This window comes from Gadus macrocephalus, chromosome 15 (assembly GCF_031168955.1).
Source record: "Gadus macrocephalus chromosome 15, ASM3116895v1".
Taxonomy (NCBI): domain Eukaryota; kingdom Metazoa; phylum Chordata; class Actinopteri; order Gadiformes; family Gadidae; genus Gadus; species Gadus macrocephalus.
This window is the reverse complement of record NC_082396.1, coordinates 23,724,199-23,741,598: the sequence shown is the minus strand read 5'-3', so window position 1 is coordinate 23,741,598 and position 17,400 is coordinate 23,724,199.

The window sequence follows — 17,400 nt, the reverse complement described above, 5'->3', positions numbered from 1 at the left end:
GGGGCCCTACTATGCCCTTTTTTACTATTCATTATTTAATTTGTTTGACCTCATAGAATTGATTTACAAAAATAAAAGGGTTGTCTAGCACATAATTTTTTCTCATACTTTATGAGTATTGCAATCCCTATGTGAAACACCCTGTTGCTTAGAATTTTGAGGCATTTAGAATGTTGTTGCTGACAGGGTGCTGACGTCTCTTCAGGCACTCTGTCACTCTGTCTATGGCTTCAGTGCTACCTTACCAATTTGAGCCTGAGTTGGACCCTGAAAGCGATAATGGAGCAGACGACGCTAATGACGGCCGCGATTTTAGTCATAGAATGGACCAGGACATTTCACAGTGGTACGTTTTTGTTTATGCTATTATACACACACGCGATTTATCATGTATTTAGCGTAGCTTTTCAGACTTAGCTTGCGGCTAGTAGACTACTCGTACTCTTCAAGGGTCCGTAACAAGCTTTCTATGTCCCGACATGGCATATTGTTGACTACTTTTGTCCATCAAAATACACCGTTATAACTTATAACATCTCTACTACCTAGGTGCAACTGTGGGAATTGTGCCACTATGCCCAACGAAGTGAAGAACGTCTGCTGTAGAGTAATCCCAAAGGTAAAACTGATGAGCTTTAGGCTAAGCTACAGTTTGTTGAGAACGATGTCATGTAATATATCTATCATCTTCGGAGGATATATATATATATATATATATATACACATATATATACACATATATATATATATACACATATATATATATATATACACATATATATATACACATGTATACATACATATATACACATATATACATATTAGAGCTGTCAGTTAAACGCGTTATTAACGGCGTTAACGCAAACCAATTTTAACGGCGTTAAAAAAATTATCGCGCGATTAACGCAAATATATTATTTACAAAAAATAAAAATAAAAAATGTAATCGCTTGACAGCTCTAATACATATATATATATATATATTAGAGCTGTCAAGCGATTAAAATATTTAATCGTGATTAATCGCATTAATGTCATAGTTCTAATGTCAAATTCTTTTTCTATGCTAAATATCCCTTGATTTTTTTGTCCCATAATTCTTCTCATTTTAATTCTCTTATCAACATGGTGAAGTGCATCGGCTTCTCTTGTGCAAATGATTTTTTATTGATAACAACATTGGCATATACTGATCAAAACAGGACGATACAAAAAAAGAGCCTATAGTGCAATTAAACGACTGCTTTGAACAAATGTAATTTGAACATAGCAGTCAGGCTACTGCTTCTTTGTTTTGAGCCAAAGAAAAACATTTTTTTTTTTTTTTTTTGTAAATAAAATGTTTGCGTTAATCGCGCGATAATTTTTTTAACGCCGTTAAAATTGGTTTGCGTTAACGCCGTTAACGCGTTTAACTGACAGCTCTAATATATATATATACATCCTCCGAAGATGATACACGCAATGAAGCTCCTGTGATGCATTTTCATTGTGGTGCATTGATGCTAGATACAACTTATGTTAAAAAAAAAAGAACCGCCATTAAACAACACAGAGTGTGCCTGACAATCATTCCAATCAATGGCTTTCACAATTACGAGATGGTGTAAATTATTACCTGCACAACATTCCCATGAAGGGAAAAAACACATTTTTTGGAGCAAAACGCAGTATCAGACTGTGGAATGACTTGAGGAGTCACTCTCCTCCACTTCCTCCAACTCAAGCCGTGGTCTCTTGCTAGGTCACCAGCCTGGGCCCTTTATTGGTGTTGAAGTCAGCAGTGAGTGTGGCAAAAGAGAGGTTGTTCCGAAGTCTGCACTGACAGGAGATACCTGTATCTGCATGGCTACAAATAACAGAAACAAATCGTATTAGAAACTGGAAAATAATAATTTTAACACTGCAGAGTAAACCTTGGTTACCCATCACAAATGCAAGCAGCAATTTGCAAATATAAACCATATCCTATTTGGTTATGAAGTTATTTAGCCAATGCTTTTATCGAATTGTGAGTAGAAAGTAAGTATGTGATACATGAATGTTTGTAAAATGAAATCTAGCCAACGGCTACGTAAAGGCTCTGCCTTTGGCAAACCATACAAGGGAGAGGTCCCTTCACAACCAAGAAAACACCTTCTAGCCATTATTATATATATATAATACAGTGTTTCCCGCAGGATTTTTTTCAGCAGCGGTGGTGTGGTCCCCGATCCCTCTAGGGGGTCCGGGGGCATGCTCCCCCGGCCGTAATTTTTTTGTACCCTTTACATTGGAATGCATGAATCTGGTGCACTTTGAGAGGAGAATATGCACTTAAATCCTATTCAAACAGTCCTGTGTATTACTGTAGATGGGATTATTGGTGTTGTAACTTTGCCTTTTGTGTCTTCATTTACAGATTTTAATATTTTTGTATAGTAATATTTAAACAAAAAATGCCACAACGCAAATATAATTTGCACAATTTATTTACAGATTTTTGCCTAATGCTTAAACACTAAACATGGTTGCTATGTCCAAAGCATAACTGTTTTTTACATAAGATACTTTGTTCAAAAATGAAATCTCCTGCAACAATGGGCAAAACACATCTTTTTAAATGATAAACCTGACTAAAATTTGAAAAGAACACAGACTCACACACATGAAAAATAAAAAATAAAGCTAATTGAATACCAATCAGTGTGAGCCTTAGCACTACAAATAGACCTCAGGTGAGCTCAGCTCACCTGAGGTGAGCTGAGCTGAGAGTCAGGGGAGTCAGGGGAAGAGAGCGATGATAAGCTTGTTATTGCTTAAAACACTTCTTCTTAGTCTTGGAGTCAAAAAGTGATGAGAAAATTATAAAATAAATATAAGTTATACATAATAGAAACTATTCATGATCTTTTAAGAAGTCCTTAGGTTTTTCCCCTGCATTTATGCTAATGACCACATGCTTACAGGCGATTAGCATAAATCCCTAACTAAAATACGCAATGAAAACGGATTTTATATGGCAATAAAGAAATACATCGGATCTAACAGTATGGGTTCTTTCAAAGTTCCCGAAAATACCTAGGCTATAAATTCCTGACTGGATATAAGCTCCTGTAAAGGCTATGAGTGATCCCAAAAAGAGCGACAACACGCACACACACACATAGGCCTACACACACTGTGGCATTCCCCCGGTGCCACGCCCCCTGTTCGGGAGAGTCGAGGCCGGGATATACCGCCGGTGGCCAACAGCCGGCGACAAATCCCAACCTCCCGAGAGCCGCAATCGGGGAAACGAGGAGCACCTGGGCAGGAGGCACCCAGGTGTTAAAAGGAGGCCACCAAACGACAGATCGAGAGGAGTCGAGTGGAAGAGAGGACAACGCAGACGACCGAGAGCGTAGAGTGAGCCGCACGGCGGACACGTGGAAGACGACTCGAGCAACCCCCCCCCGACTTCGATGAACAGCGTGCGCTTGTGTGGATATAAGAAACCGAGTGTAATAAACCGCCGTTTGAGGCTTTGGACCCTCACACCCTGCCTGGTCCTTACTTTGAGCCCTTCTACCTAACCGAGTTACCACATATGGTGGAGGATGCGGGCAGCTCGGTCCACGTACGGCTCCCGGTAAGGACCCCTCCCCGCGTTTTGGCAGTGGCTCTTCGTTTTTGGATTTTTTTTTGTTTTTTCCGGTGCGGTTCCTCCGTTCGCGGAGGTGAGTACCCGCGGACGTAGATGCAGAACCCCGGGACAGCCGCAGGACCAGCCGGCCCGAGAGAGTCGGACCCCAGCCTGGCCCTGCTGACGGAGGCGGTGCTCCGCCTGACCCAGCAGGCCACCCGCGACCCGCCGACCACCGCCCCGACGAGTCGGCTCACAAAGCTAGGACCCGACGACGATGTCGAGGCCTTCCTAGAAACATTTGAGCAGGTGGCAACCCGGGAGAGGTGGCCAGAGGCCCAGTGGGCCTATATAGTGGCCCCGTTTTTAACCGGGCCCGCCCAGCAGGCGAGTCAGGACCTCAACCCCGGGGACGCGGGCCGGTATACCGCACTCAAGGCGGCCATCTTGGCCTACTATGGACATAGCCTTGCTGCGAAGGCCCTCAATTTCCACGAGTGGACGTTCGACGTCCGAGGACCCGTGCGGACCCAGGTGGCCCACCAATGTCGGCTAGCCCGGAGGTGGCTGGTAGACGGAGCGGCCCACCACCACCCTGAGACCGTGGACGACCTCGTGCGCCAGCTGGAGAACTGGCAGGTGGCCCAGCGGCTGGCGGCGGGCCCGAGACCCAACCCCCGGGCCACCCGGAGAGAGACTCCAACACCGCCGTCGAGGACCCGGCCGTCCACCCCGCCCCGAGAACGAGGGGAACCCGAGACCCGGCGCTGCTACCACTGCGGACAACGGGGACACCTGGTCCGGGACTGTCCCGACCGACAGGACGTCCCCATGCCCTCCGCGTGCACCGCCCCGAGAGACCGCCCCACCTGTATGCTGGCGACCTGCTGGACACAGGGCGACAAGGACTCCCCCACCGTCCCCATCAAGGTGATGCAACAGGACACCCATGCCCTGCTGGACACGGGGAGTGCCGTGACCCTGGTGAGGGCCGACCTAGCCGGGGGCAGACCGGGAACCTCGATGCAGGTCTCCTGCGTACACGGCGACACCCGGACGTACGAAACCTGCCACGTGGTAGTACGCACACCACAGGGGGTCTTCGTCGCCCGGGCCGGGATAGTACCGACCCTTCCGGTGCCGTTCCTGATCGGCCGGGACTGCCCCATCTTCACCCGCTTTTGGAGCCCCATGAGGGGGAACCGAGGGGGACGGGAGCTGCACCGTCCGGCCGGCCGAAGCGGACGCCCGGCCCAGCGAGGGGCAAGGCGCCCGCCGACGCGAGAGTCCGGGTCGGAGTCCGGACCCGCCCCGACGACCGCCGCCGACCACAGACCAGCACTGGGAGCGACCCGCCGACCGACCGCCGCGCGGACCGAGACGGACGACGAGCCGGGTTCCGGAGGAGAGGGTCCGTCGGCGCCGGGAAGCCCGCCCCGATCTACCGGGGGCCAGGTACGCCCGGGACCGGGAGACGGAGCAGGGCCCAGCTCCGACACCGTTACCGCCTCCGAGAGGGGGAACACCCCCGAGGAGCCCGTGAGCTCCCCCCTAACTGAGCTGTCGGACTTCGCCCAGTCCGGGGGGGAGAACTCGGCCCGACCGGGACAGTTCGCTACGGCCCAGCATCGGGACGATGCCCTGCGGCACGCGTGGGGACATGTGGTCGCCCACGACGGTCAGGTGAGGGACTCAGTGAGCCACCTGACCCACCCCCACTTCTGCACTCAGCGGGGGTTGCTGTACAGGGTCGACGTACGCGAGGGGGAGGTAGTACGACAACTGGTGGTACCGCGACCGTACGTGTCTAAGGTTTTGTTCATGGCCCACACACATTTGCTCGGCGCACATCTGGGCATGGACAAAACGCGAGAGCGGGTGGTGGTGCGGTTCTATTGGCCCGGGGTACGTAGAGACGTAGCGCGTTACTGCCAGGAGTGTCCCGACTGCCAGCGCGTAGCCCCGCGGGCAGTGGAGCGGAGTCCGCTCATTCCGATGCCCATTATTGAGACCCCCTTCGAGAGAATAGCGCTGGACATTGTAGGACCCCTCCCCAGGACGAGCCGGGGTCATCGATATCTCCTCGTCATATTAGATTATGCGACCCGATACCCCGAGGCCCTCCCACTGCGTGCGGCGACTAGCAAGGCGGTAGCCCGAGAGCTAGTGCTACTCTTTAGCCGGGTGGGGCTCCCAAAGGAGATCCTCACCGATCAAGGCTCGTGTTTCATGTCCCGCGTGGTCAAGGAGCTACTAAAACTGTTACAGGTCTCCCAGCTCCGGACCTCGGTGTATCACCCGCAGACGGACGGGCTAGTCGAGCGGTTCAACCAGACCATCAAACGGATGCTCAAGAAGAGCATCGAGGCGGACGGGAAGAACTGGGACCAGTTACTTCCCCACGTCCTCTTCGCCATTCGTGAGGTGCCCCAGGCTTCCACGGGGTTCTCGCCCTTCAAACTCCTTTATGGGAGGAGGCCCCGTGGAATACTGGACCTGGCGAAGGAGGCGTGGGAGAGTCATCCCTCTCCACACAGGACCACCATCGAACATGTGGAGCTCGTCAGGGACCGAATGGCCAAGGTCTGGCCCATAGTCCGAGACCACCTCGCCCGTGCTCAACAGGCCCAAGCGCGCGTGTATAACAGGGGGGCGCGCGTGCGGAACTTCCGACCGGGAGACCGGGTCTTAGTGCTGGTTCCAACCAGCGAGTGCAAGTTTCTCGCGAAATGGCAGGGCCCGTACGAGGTGGTAGAGGCCGTGGGGCCCGTCAACTACAAGGTGAGGCAGCCCGGGAGACGCAAGCCCACCCAGGTTTATCACGTGAATCTGTTAAAACAGTGGCGGGGTGAGGACGACCCTCCCCTACGGGCCCCCATGGCCTTGATGGCTCGGCCCGCGAACCCTGAGGTCCCAATGGGGGCCGACCTCAGTCCCGCACAGAGACAAGAACTCGGGGAGCTGGTGCTGCAGAGCCGGGACGTGTTTTCGGACGTGCCGGGGCGGACCTCGGTGATCTCCCATGAGATCCGGACCGCTCCGGGGGTAACGGTCCGGATCCCGCCCTACCGGGTACCCGAGTCCCGGCGCAACGCCATCCGAGCCGAGGTGGAGCGAATGCTGAAACTGGGGGTAATTGAGGAATCCCGTAGCGCCTGGGCTAGCCCTATTGTGCTGGTGCCCAAGCCGGACGGGACCCACCGGTTCTGTAATGACTTCCGCCGGTTAAATGAAGTGTCTGACTTTGACTCCTACCCCATGCCTAGAGTAGACGAGCTGATCGAGCGGCTGGGACCGGCCCGGTACCTCTCCACGCTGGACCTAACCAAGGGGTACTGGCAGGTCCCCCTGGCGCCGTCGTCCCGGGAGAAGACGGCCTTCACGACGCCGGGGGGCCTGTTTCAGTACACTGTCCTGCCCTTTGGTGTCCACGGGGCCCCCGCTACGTTCCAGCGGATGATGGACCAGGTCCTAAGGCCGCACAGCAGTTACGCCGCAGCATATATCGATGATATAATCATCCACAGCGCCAGTTGGGACGAACACGTCAAGCACGTGCGGGCCGTGCTCAACGGCCTACGGGCGGCCGGGCTGACCGCCAACCCTGCAAAGTGCCGGTTGGGGCGGGAGGAGACGGCCTATTTGGGGTACCGGGTGGGGAGGGGGAACGTGCGACCCCAGGAGGACAAGGTGGCGGCTATCCGGGAGTGGCCCCAACCCCAGACCAAGAAGCAGGTGAGATCGTTCCTGGGGCTGGTGGGGTATTACCAGCGTTTTATCCCGGGGTATGCCACCCTAGCCTGCCCCCTGAACGATCTCACCCGGAAGGCCCTCCCGGATAGGGTCCACTGGACTGAGGCAGCGACGAGGGCCTTCGAGGACCTACGGGGGGCCTTATGTAAGGAGCCGCTACTGGCCCCCCCGGATTTTAACCTCCCTTTCACCCTCCAAACAGATGCGTCCGAGGTGGGACTAGGTGGGGTCCTATCCCAGGTCCGGAACGGAGAGGAGCATCCGGTGACCTATCTCAGCCGGAAGCTCCTCCCCCACGAGCGGAACTACAGCACGGTAGAAAAGGAGGCGCTGGCCATTAAGTGGGCCGTCACAAAACTAACGTACTATCTCCTAGGACACCAGTTCGTCCTGGTGACGGACCACGCCCCACTGAAGTGGATGGCCACCGCCAAGGACACAAACGCTCGGACAACGAGGTGGTTCCTGTCCCTCCAGCCCTTCTCCTTTACCGTGGAGCACAGGCCGGGGCGGGAACACACCAACGCCGACGCTCTGTCCCGCCGAGATGCGTGCGGGGGCTGGGCCCCGCGCACGGAGGGGCATAGGCAAAGGGGGGGAGTGTGTGGCATTCCCCCGGTGCCACGCCCCCTGTTCGGGAGAGTCGAGGCCGGGATATACCGCCGGTGGCCAACAGCCGGCGACAAATCCCAACCTCCCGAGAGCCGCAATCGGGGAAACGAGGAGCACCTGGGCAGGAGGCACCCAGGTGTTAAAAGGAGGCCACCCAACGACAGATCGAGAGGAGTCGAGTGGAAGAGAGGACAACGCAGACGACCGAGAGCGTAGAGTGAGCCGCACGGCGGACACGTGGACGACGACTCGAGCAACCCCCCCCCGACTTCGATGAACAGCGTGCGCTTGTGTGGATATAAGAAACCGAGTGTAATAAACCGCCGTTTGAGGCTTTAGACCAGGGGTCCCCAAACTATGGCCCGCGGGCCGTATACGGCCCGCGGCGCCCCTTTGGCCGGCCCTCCACCTCTCTGCACCTCACCATTTGAACTGGCCCAAAGAAGCAATATTTTTTTTTTTTTCTTTTTTTTTTGTTGACGCTGTTCATTCATTCCGTCACCTGAGATTAGAACTCGAGGCCGTCAGTAGGGTATGTATGTGTGACCGTGAGCCACACATACATACCCTAGGCGACCTCCCCTAGGGCGACAAATGCGTTGGGGGCGCCCTCTGGTGGCGCCCTTAATTAAAAAATATATAAATTATAATATACGACGCGAACGGAGAAGCGAGGGGGCGCGGGAGTAATTGCCAGGGTGGCCCGAAACCGTCAGCGGGGCGGCCCGAAACCGTCAGCGTAGAACCCCGCTCGGAAGACCTGTCCAGGGCGCAAGTTGATTTCGAGTCGCTTAGGGCGCCGAAACGGCCAGCGCCGGCTCTGGTTCTAATGGTTGACATCTGTTACATTTGCATCTTGTTTTTTTAACACTAAAATATATTTTTTATTAACCATTTATATTTTATATAATTATATATGTGTCTGTTTTATTTATATGACGTATGTTCATGACCGAATTTCCGCTACCTGACAAGCTGATGGAAGTCATGCGCAGAGAATATCAGGCTGCAGTTGAACAGCAGTGTAATGGCGTGCAGTAAAGTGAGGAAAATTGACAGAGTGTCGGGTTTTTAAAGAACAATGGACCAAGGATTATTTTTTTGTTCCATGGAAAGACTGTGCCATTTGTATTATATGTAAAGAAAATGTGGCCGTGTTTAAAGAATACAACCTTCGCCGCCATCACGAAACCCGCCACAAAGAGTATGCTAGCTTGAGCGGGCTGGCGAGAGATGATAAGGTTCGACGTCTGAAAGGCGGGCTAGCTGCTCAACAGGCCTAGTATACAGCCCACGTGATTGATCCCGGCCCCTCATCACAGTCAGGAACGATAATGTGGCCCCCAGAGAAAAAAGTTTGGGGACCCCTGCTTTAGACCCTCACACCCTGCCTGGTCCTTACTTTGAGCCCTTCTACCTAAACGAGTTACCACAACACACATAGGACTACACACACACAATACTAGAGGAAAAACGGCACAGAGGTTGCGGTTTATAGATACAATAAAATGATTGGGCTCAGAGGGTTTTTAACACTGGTGGTCATGTAGCGACACATTTTAGCAACTTACTCTCTCTCTCTCTCTCTCTGTCTCTCTCTCTGTCTGTCTCTCTCTTTCCTTCTTTCTTTGATCTTCCGCTTCACTCGCTACTGCTAGAATCAATGTAACTTTGCAACCGTGTAGGGTAGCCTACTGCCAACAACTGCCACACTCGCTGTGTATTTTTCTTCTTCGATGTTGGTTACGTGACGATGTGCCGCGTGCTGCGCAATTGACGTTACGCGCTGTACATTTTCTAAAAGGAGCTACGTAAAAAATAAATAAATAAATTAGGAGAAGGATTTTTATTGCAGCGGCGGAGAAAATTCAGCAGCGGCGGCGCCCCGCTGCTGTGTGAACGTGGGGGGAACACTGTAATATATAAATAGTATTATGTATGGGTGTGACGATACACTCAGCTCACGAGACGAGACGAGACACGAAATTGGGTTCACGAGAACGAGACGAGATTTTAAGAAAACTACGATGACAAAATATATGACTGGACCAACAGACTTTTATTTAACCGAGTTGCACTTGCATTTTGAAATGCTTTATTATAACTCTTTACATGCATGAAATTGAAACTAAAATTAAAATGTATAAAAGTAAAAGTAAAATAAATTAAATTAAATAATCCTCTTTTTTTCAAGTGCAAACAATATTATGTGCAAAACCAAATCAAAGTACCAAAAATGCTGCCAAACAAATTATTTAAAAGTGGCGGAGGTATTTTCCGACGTCATTCTGGCTGTCTTTAGCTGTGTTCGAAATCGTTCCCTATAACTCAATCACTATTCCCTATAGTGTTCATGATATAGTGCACTATTTAGGGAACGAACAAACGAGAATTCGGACACTACGCTGAACGTTTCTAAACGTCATTTGCGTCAGTAAATGCGCCGGGTATTTGTGTGACTTAGACAGATGCGCCCACATCATGTAAACAAACCGGGCACTCACGAGGAAAGCTGGAGGTTGTATTGTTGTTGAATGTTACATTTCCTTGTTCAATTTTTTTTTTAATTAATTTTGAATGTTAAATATTCTATGTTAAATCCCAAATGAATTGTTGACATTTCTAAACGAAAGCCGGAGACTCCATCATTAAATGTATTCGTTTTCGTGCTTATTCAGCTTCTTCTTCTCCTCCGGAAAAACATGACCGCATTGCATTGTGGTATGCGGGAGTAACATGTAGGGAACATCGTATGTACACTAAAATTTTGGGTATTTTAAGTGCACTATATAGTGCATGAAATTAACCACTGAGAATTCGAACACCACTACAAAATGGCGAGCGCCCTATATAATGCACTATATCAGTGATAGGGAACGATTTCGAACACAGCTTACGGCTGCTTCCCCTCCTTCTCCTCCTCTCCTAATTTTCCTTCTCCTTCTTTAGGTTCAGGCAGTCTAGTCGTAGCAAAGGCGCATTACTGCACCCATTACTGCACCTCTCTACAAAGCCCTCGTCCACTCTCCCGCCTACTTCCCTTACTGATTGCATCTCTGAATTAAAAACATGGTTCACCTCCAACTTTCTCAAACTCAACAGCAATAAAACAGAAGTTCTCCTCATCGGCACCAAATCAACCCAGACAAAACCTGACAGCTTTTCCATCACTATTGTTCTACCCCCGCTTCTTTGTGTGTGTGTGGCGCGGTCTAGCCTGGTACATCAGCTCGGCAGATAGCTAACAGTTTTCCCTCATAAAGAATGAAGCAGCTTGTTTCCTTTCCAAACTTTACTCAGAAAGCACTGTAAAACTGGACAGATACAAAATACATCTTTCAGTATCTCATACAGACGTTGTTCAAGAACAGTATTCATATATTGTCTGTTTAAAACGTTTCATAACAAACAAATAACACATGCGTTAGCTTAGGGCTAACGTCTATGGGAAATTACATTAAGATGCTCGCGATTAGCATAAAGGATCAAAATATACATTCTGAAAAACTTAATTCCATTTCAAGATAACTGTATGACATGTACTTACAGGCCAACCAATATAAAAGAGAAAAATACGTGACTGTTGCTTCACCATGGATCGTCGAACTACGGCAAGACTGCTACTACAAACACATTGCGTTAAAAGTTGACCACTAGAGGTCTCCCTTTCACCAAATAAACATCAGAACAGCACATATATCTATATATATATATATCTATATATATATATGCATATATATATTTTTTAATTATTAGTGCTGTCAAGCGATTAAAATATTTATTCGTGATTAACCGCATTAATGTCATAGTTAACTGACGCAATTTTTCTTCTATGCTAAATATCCCTTGATTTCTTTGTCCCATTAATTTTTCTAATTTTAATGCTCTTATCAACATGGAGAAGTGCATCGGCTTGCCTTGTGCAAATGTTTTTTTCTTGATAACAACATTGGCATATACTGATCAAAACAGGACGATACAAAAAAAAAGCCTACATAATACAATTAAACGATGAAGATACAAACATACTGCCTTGAACATAGCAGTCAGGCTACTGATTCTTTGTTTTGAGTCAAAAAAAAAGAAAAATGCTGTCAGTTAAACGCGTTTTTAACGGCGTTAACGCAAACCAATATTAACGGCGTTAACTATTTATCGCGCGATTAACGCAATTCTACGGAACCCGTAAAGGGACATGAAAAAAAATAAAAAAAAACGTTTCTCGTGAGCACGAGAAAGCATCTCGTGCGCACAAGAAAGTATCTGGTGCTCACGAGAAAGTATCTCGTGAGCGCGAGAAAGTAGGCCTATCTCGTACACATATCACTGGCAGTGTGTGTGTGTCATGTATCATATTTTTTTCCTTCTAATAACTGAGTGTTAAACCTGCGCCAGACATTTTCAAGTATGCCCGAATCGGATCTGGATGACCTAGTCACAGAGCTGGTTTCTGGCAATGACTTGGTGGGTCCTGAGCAGTGTTGGGTATCGTTACTTTTGAAAGTAATCCGTTAGGTTATTTTGTTACTATCAATTAAAAGTAATCCGTTACTACGTTACCTATAAATAAAAGAAACGCGTTAGAGTACTCGTGCGTTACCAACAATTAAAATGCGTTTGGGGTGCGTGCGTGTCCGCCTAGCGCAACAACAACACACATCCTCCTTTAGATGGGGTGACCAGACGTCCTCTTTTTCCCGGACATGTCCTCTTTTCGAGACCTAAAAAATGCGTCCGGCAGGGATTCCAAAAACGTCCGGTATTTTGCCTCGTCGCAAAAAAAATAAATAATATTATTATTGTTATTATTATTATTTATTTTTTTGCCTCGTCGCATATTTGTGTTTCTGGGTCTTTCACATAACCTACTAGTTATTACCATTGTATATGTCTATGGTTATTACGGCCTTCCAAGTTCTGGAAATGGTATCTCCCTTACGTTCCACCTTCTTGCGCGAGCTGACTGTAGAGAGAGTCTGTCATTGGGCGACCGATCTCAGGGTTGCCAGAGCCACGATAATTATCCTCCAAATACGACCATTTTGGGCCTTTGGTACGTTACTTTGCCATTTCCAATCTGGCAACATTGAGCACCTTGCCGCTTCCACTCTGTTTACAACAGCACATTACATCTGCAGCCATGCCTAAACGTAAATGTAAGTTCACGGACGAACTAAAGAAAAAAAAAAAGTAATTTATTTAGAATATTGTATTTGTTATCATTATTGCTTCAATATATGAGGAGGACTGAAAAGTTTCTAATTTTCTTATTTTAATGTGGCCATATAAAGATTTTATTATTTAGAATGTTTTATTTGTTATCATTATTGACACATTTAAATGCCACAAAAAAGATTTGTTTTACATTTGCACTTTGCAATTTTGTTAAAGTTCAATAAATAGATGTTCATATTGTCATTTCATTTGTGACATTTGTATGCATTCACATGGTCATGGTGCGGCATGCTATCCACTACCCCCCCCCCCCCCCCCCCCCCGCGACGAAGTGTCCTCTTTTTTACAAACTCAAATCTGGTCACCCTACTTTAGATGCACCAACAGTGCTGACTGTTTATGAATCAATCATGAACCTATAGCATAATGACAGGAAAGACAGTCATCATATTGCATGTTTTATTTAACAGGCATTCATCCTTTGATCATTTGAACAGCTTCCATGAATAACATACTCTGGTAACAGGCAGTTATTTTAACAGAATGTAGCTTACCGTACTGGCTGCGCACAAAAGAACAGTGCGTCACACATAGCTTATCCACTTTACAAGTGCAGGCGCCTAACAAAGTGCTTAACAGGTAGGCACGCAACCTTTTAGAATTGGAAATTTAACTAAATTTAACCGTATGCGTTGCACAAAAGAACAGTGCATGGCACTAAAAAACATTGAAGAACTGAAAATGTTCGTGTGACCCTATAGCCCTACATTCAAAACAATCACGTAGGCTACCTTTAGCCTATTCATCACCAAAGTAATGGTTGAAACGTAGGAGAAGAAGGTGCTCAAAACGTTTGTCTGATAGTCGATTTCTTTTAGGAGTGAGAACAAGACTCCCGAGGCTGAACAGCCTCTCCACAGGCGCACTGGAGGGTGTTGGGGTGTTGAAGCGTAAAAATAACGCCTTGATTGTGGGGAACTTGTTTAAAGGGACTCTCACCTTTGTTGCATTTGAGAATTACAGCACATTCAAATCATCCCGCCTTCCACCAATGCCCCACCCCCTAAGCGTTATTTTTTAGAGTACAAAACTAAGCGTTATTTTTTAGAGTACTGTAACGACCTCGCCGGTGACATAATGATGTCGAGTCATTAGTAGTTGAAGGTAGTTTTAATGAACCAAAACCAGGTCACTGAAACCCGTAACATTGTAACCAACGGCAGAAAACCGACACAAAACAAACCCCGGTTACCCCGGCAACCCCCAACACGGTCTCACTCGCGTGCAGGCCCCCACCCTCCTGTTCTTCCAAGGCCCTCCCCCAGCTGACCTAATGATTCGCCCCCACGCTGATTGACAAGAAGAACATTACAATACATGCACATAGAACAACTGGCATAACGGACAACGAAATATAATGTAACACATAACACACAAAGTATTTAACTGTCCCAGGGTCGCTACAGTACAAACGTTCTAGACTCCCATGGGTTATGTTTAGACTCCCATGGGTTATGTTTAGACTCCCAGGGGTCATAATATCTACCATCCTGGAGCTCCAGATTAGCGGGACAACGTCGCGTCTGAGTCCGAAATGTGTCCCGTAATCGGACTGAGTGTGGCGGTTGGTTGCCAACGGTCTGGAGGTCTCCTGGAGCTCCAGAGTAGCGGGACAACGTCGCGTCTGAGTCCGAAATGGGTCCCGTAATCGGACTGAGTGTGGCGGTTGGTTGCCAACGGTCTGGAGGTCTTCCTGGAGCTCCAGAGTAGCGGGACAACGTCGCGTCTGAGTCCGAAACGGGTCCCCTAATCGGACTGAGTGGTGCGGTTGGTTGCCAACGGTCTGGAGGTCCTGAGAATCATCCAGGGGAGCGGGACCACTTGGCTTCTGAGGCCGAATCGGGTCCCCTTGTCGGACTGAATGGTGCAGTTGGTGGCCAACAGTCTGGAGGTCTTCCTGAGGCTCCAGAGGAGGGTAACTCTGTGAGTCTGAGTCCGAGATGAGTCCCCTAATCGGACTGAATGGTGCAGTTTCAGTACGCCGTGGACCACTTTGGTCTGCCATCGTCAGTCGCTACGGTCGCTACTCGCTACTGTCTGCCGTGGAATCAAAACAAACCCTCTAGTTGAGGACGCGCCTTGATGACGCGGGCCCGAATGCGCCACAAGAAGCAGACGGAAAACCTTATATATCCATTACTCCGGTTCACTATGTAATGTCGCCAGCATTTTGTGGAGAGTATCAAAACTATACATTTTTGGAAACTTTATTGTGTAAGCAATCAGAAAAATAATGTTTCCATTTGCCCTGATACCTATATGCCCGCCATCTTGGATTTTACCAAATGGCTGCCTTGAAAAGGGTTTTCGTCAATATCTCAGCTTCTAAATAACCTAGAGCTTTTATTTTGAGAGCTGAACTACCATTTTCAGGGACAAGGAATCCAATGGTAACAAAATAAATTAGCTAGATTCAACCTAAAACTTAATTGACTAAAATTTGTAGTTTTATTTAATGTTTTACAAGTGATCAATCATGAACGTTCCACTAAGTTAATGTCCATTAAGAGCCAACATGCTCCTCATGACAGAAATGTCTTTAATGTTTAAGGCAATCAAGGAGTCTTTACCTATCATCACTATCATCGTCATCATCAGTTTCATACTTATTCTGTGTGTCCTCATCCTTCTGACACGCACTGCCGCACTGGCAAAGATCGGTGCAGGATAAGTTGTTTTTTCTGCAAGAACATCTGGCAGAAGAACAGTCTCTTTTGCATTGACAGCTAACCATCTCAATGATGGCTTTTGGAGCTGGAAGGGCATCTGTCATCGTTGGTTTCAGCTGGCTATCAGACAGTACAGATGTACAGTTACATTAGAGTTTGACCTCTGGGGACCAGTAGAGCCAAGGAACAGGAACAAGGGGAGAGAAAGGACTTTAACTTCTGGTACCATTATGTAATTTTTTTTTTTAAACATTATATTATCAACTTCTTGGTAACATGCGGTAGCCATTCTGCAGGGGATCCATCTGAGAATCTTGCCGAGCAAAGCTGGCCTGTCCCCACACTCTGGCTTGGATATGGACCTCAGGACATGTTGTCTCAGAGCTCCAAGGGTAGGAGGTAGCTTATCACTTTCTGCCATATGCTTGCAGAAGAGATGCCATCCTAATTCGGAGATGGTCTTGATGTAGATGCCTTTGGGGGAGTAGGCTGCACAGACGAAGCTAGCCAGAGTGGCCAACATAGTTTCGGTCACTTCTTCCTCTGTTGAAAGCATCTGCAGTGAACTGATTACATCTTTATCTGCCTTTATGTAGACTTGCAGCCAGGTTGCTTTGCCTATACGTGAGAACCTTCCAGTGTTGTCAGCGCCAGTGAACGCATGGAAGGCTGGCAAAGCCTTTGCTCTTTCTGACCCTATTGCTCTCCATATTGGCTCTATCCCCATAACCCCAGAGGCCATGGAAATGGACGTGTTCCTCAGCATGAGGTCATAGTTTGCTATGACCAATATCTGTGTCTGGGGAGAAGAAAACCATCTTTGCATCCGGTGGGTTTCGCTGTGATGCCAGCACAGCCTGGAAGATCAACAGTGTGTCTGCTTCTTCATGATTGTTGTCCTGGAACACCAAGTCTTTGTTGCTCCTGGTAAGCCCTGATGAAGAGGTGATGGTCTTTTGGATGTACTGTTGTACTCTAAAGTCTTTGCAGCAAGATAGTTGGTCAGGTCAGCCTTCGTCTTGTCATGTAAAAGGAACCTGCTCATTGGGATGTGTTTTATGTTTGTGTCAACTCAGACCTGATGCTGGATTGGTGCTCTTCCTTGCCTTCTTTTATCCCTGGTAGCACTCTTCAGAGAATCATCCCTGCACGTGTCAAACACAAGGATGATTTCATCATAATCTCGTGTGAGGGACATCAGCCTGTCGTTGAAGCATTCACTGAGATGTTTGACTGTCACTATGGTAGCTGGTTTCTTGGCCATTTTCTGCAGAACCATTGCATCTACCAGGGCTATCTTGCGACTTGGAGCATCTGGTGTGGTCTCCAGGGCCGGCGCTCGGCATAGGCAACCTAGGCGACCGCCTAGGCGACCTGATGGCGGCCTTAATTAGTCAAGCGCGGGAGCAATTGCCAGGGCGCCCCGAAACCGTCACCGCAGTAAGCAGGACAATGCGACAACCCCCCCCCCCCTCTCGGAAGACCTATCCAGGGCGCAAGTTGAATTTGAGTCGCCTAGGACGCCTT